Source organism: Chiloscyllium plagiosum, chromosome 18, assembly GCF_004010195.1.
Source record: "Chiloscyllium plagiosum isolate BGI_BamShark_2017 chromosome 18, ASM401019v2, whole genome shotgun sequence".
Taxonomy (NCBI): domain Eukaryota; kingdom Metazoa; phylum Chordata; class Chondrichthyes; order Orectolobiformes; family Hemiscylliidae; genus Chiloscyllium; species Chiloscyllium plagiosum.
This window is the reverse complement of record NC_057727.1, coordinates 38,125,031-38,128,579: the sequence shown is the minus strand read 5'-3', so window position 1 is coordinate 38,128,579 and position 3,549 is coordinate 38,125,031. Positions and strand designations below refer to the sequence as shown.

The 3,549-nt window shown below is 38.7% G+C and overlaps 1 protein-coding gene across 1 annotated transcript in view; it reads right to left on the bottom strand.

The window, feature by feature from the left end:
* synpra (synaptoporin a) overlaps positions 1 to 3,549 on the bottom strand; it is a 370,118-nt gene that overhangs the window by 104,803 nt on the left and 261,766 nt on the right. The window lies entirely within an intron of this gene.

Sequence of the window (3,549 nt, the reverse complement as noted above, 5' to 3'; positions counted from 1 at the left end):
GGACAGGCAGGGGGAGTGGGGTGGGAGCGGATGGGGTTGGGGGAATGGGGTGAGTAAATTTGTGAATGACACTACAGTAGGCAGAGTTGTGGATAGTGCCAAAGAATGTTGTGGGTTATAGATGCAGAACTGGGCTGAGAAGTGGCAAATGGAGCTTAATATGGAAAGGTATGAGATAGTTCACTTCGGAAGAAGTAACAGGAATGCAGAGTACTGAGCTAACGGTAAAATTCTTGGCAGTGTTGATGAACAGAGAGATCTTGGTGTCCTGGTGCATAAATCCCTGCAAGTTGCCACCTAGGTTGATAGGGTTGTTAAGAAGGCATATGGTGTGTTGGTGGTTATTGGTAGCGGGATTAAGTTTCAGAGCCACAAGGTCATGCTTCAGCTATACAAGACACTGGTGAGGCCGCACCTGGAGTACTCTGTGCAGTTCTGGTCACTGCAGTATAGGATGGTAGCTTTGGAAAGGGCTCAGAGAAGAATTACTAGGATGTTGCCTGGTATGGAAGGAAGGTCTTACGAGGAAAGGCTGAGGGAACTGAGGCTGTTTTCATTGGAGAGAAGAAAGTTGAAAGGTGACTTAATCGAGACGTATAAGATAATCAGAGTGTTTGATAGAGTGGTTCGATAGTGAGAGCCTTTTTTTCTTCGGATGGTGAAGGATAACACGAGGGGACATAGCTTTAAATTGAGGGGTTGTAGACTTAGGACAGATATCAGGGATAGTTTCTTTACTCAGAGAGTAGTAGGGGCATGGAACTGCTTGCCTGCAACAGTAGTAGACTTGCCGATGTTAAGGGCATTTAAATGGGCACTGGATATACATATTGATAATAATAGAATAGTGTAGGTTAGATCGGAATCAGATTATTTTCACAGGTCGGCGTAACATTGAGGGCTGAAGGGCCTGTACTGCACTTTAATGTTCTATATTCTATGTTATATAGGGGAACCAGTCACCTCAGCAGAAGTGGTTTCTAGTCTGTGAAGCTGCAAGCTAGGAAATTTTGGGTAGAAATCTTCAATATGTTTGAACAGACAAAGTTTAGGCCATCAGAAATGTAAGAGGCTCATGTTAGCAAATACAGCATCATAAAAAATCTTTACAATTTAAAGAAACCATAAAATGTTAAGTTAAGAAAAAAATTAAAACCTGAAACAGAAGTGATATTTCTGTGGGATTGAGTCTCTGTAAGAAATAGTGTTGGGAAACAGGTTGAAGCTTTTTGTTTTGCTTATCCTCTATAAAGCTTATTTATTTTGTATTTTGAGTAATAAACCTATGTTCTGCAGAACATCTGCAGCCTCATGTGAATATGTTTCAGTGATTATCCACTAAATTAACAAACTGCAAAAATTAAACTGTATGTCAAAAGAATATCTGTCAAGCCAGGTTTCATTCTGGGATCTGATTTGTCTAGTATGACCAACATCTGGAATCATAACAACAGAGATAAACAGAATAGGACAGGGAAAAAGAGAATAGAGAAGCTAAAAGGGAAAGAGAAGGAAATGGTAATTGAAGGACAGCAGATACTGAAAAGAAAGAGACAGTTTTCAACTTTCCAAATGCAACATTACAGAGAGTCCTCTAATATTCTGAATAGTGCATAATTTCCAATGAAGTAGGAGAATGAGTTCATGGGTGAAACCACAGATGCAATTAAATTGTGATGTGTTGGATGTTAATCGCACACAGGAAATTGTCAAGCAGTGTGAACTGTTAACTGATAATTAACTATTGTTATTTCTATTTTTACTATAGTTAATTGTCATGTTTTTTGGCTATGAAAATCTCAGAAACAGCAACAAAATGAATAATATTTCTTTGAATTATTTATTTTGGGCTACAAAATTACTGCCAGCTAGCAGTAGCAGATGAAGGCTCTGACCCAATACAGTGTAACAGTCCCATGTGTCTAATAGCTAGTATAGTAGTTAAGTTAACCAAAAAAATTATTTTTTTAAACTGTAGTTTTAAAACCATATGAGCTAACAAATAAATAAGCATGCATATTTTCTCTCAAGCACAAACAATGAATAATGCTCTTTATTGGAAAATGTAATGACTGCCACTCAACCAACACCTGCAGGCAATTCTTTGAACCCCACTCACATCACAGGCAAGTGTAGAAAACCAGACAACCACTCGTCTTTTATTTTTTCTGGGAAAGCATAGTCTCTATTGTTTACTGAAAAAGGGAATATTTAATGAATAAGAGCATGTTATGTTTACATTCGCACACAAACATAAACACATATGGAAATAATCAGTGATTAGATCTGGACGATCAATGTCAAAATGAAATAGGAGATCTGTAATTGAAAATACCATGTGTTTAAATTGAGTTCCTAATATATTATTTATCCCAGAGTAATGCAGGGATAGTTCTAATATCAAACAGTTTATTTATAATGACTGAAACATCTTAAAAGATTACAGAACTCCCAATAAACATGCAGTCATAGCAGGATATCTTGTCTCCTTCTGGAAACTTCCATTGAGAGTCAGGAGTCAGTCATTTGACTCATGAGCTTCATTACAGACTAGATCAACCAAGCCCTGTACAAGGATCTGTGATCAGTCAAAGTTAATGAAAAAATGTGGCACATGGGTGTACTGAAACCTTCATCTATGTCTGGGTTACCTCTTGACTTAATTATTCCAATGTTCTCCTGCCAGTCTCTCATCTTCCACCCTCTGTAAACCTAAGCTCATCTGAACTTCCCGTTCTCTCTTTACCCTTTGTTCATTGGACTAAATGGCCCTAGTTCAGCAAAGTCTTGAATTTTAAATTCTGCTCCCTCAATAATCTCCTCCAGCTGTCCAAGAGCTCTGCACTCCACCAATTCTGGTATCTTGTGCATCTCCAATTTTCTTCACCACATGGTCAGCTGCCCATACCTGAAGCTCTGGGACTACAAATCCATTCACAGAGATACCTTAATGTCTATTCTTATGATTTTTTTGAGTAATGACAACAGCAGTTGCCATAGTTACAATTGTGACAATCATTTCCATCTGCAATAATTGAGGCCAACATAAAATTATAATTAAGATCTAGTAAATATATATGTATGCTCACGATATGTGATTTAAATGAAGAAATTATGACAAATCCTTTTTTATAAAAACAGGTTTTACAACTGGGGTGGTAAGATTTACAGGACCTACATACATTTAGATTAGAACAAGTCAACATGGATTTAGTAAGGGGAGGTCGTGCCTGACAAACCTGTTGGAATTCTTTGAAGAGGTGACAAGTAGGTTAGACCAGGGAAACCCAGTGGATGTGGTCTACTTAGACTTCCAAAAGGCCTTTGATAAGATGCCACACGAGAGGCTGCTGAGCAAGGTGAGGGCCCATGGTGTTCGAGGTGAGTTACTGGTATGGATTGAGGATTGGCTGTCTGACAGAAGTCAGAGAGTAGGGATAAAAGGTTCTTTTTCGGAATGGCAGCCGGTGACAAGCAGTGTCCCGCAGGGTTCAGTGTTGGGGCCGCAGCTGTTCACATTATATATTAATGATCTGGATGAAGAGACTG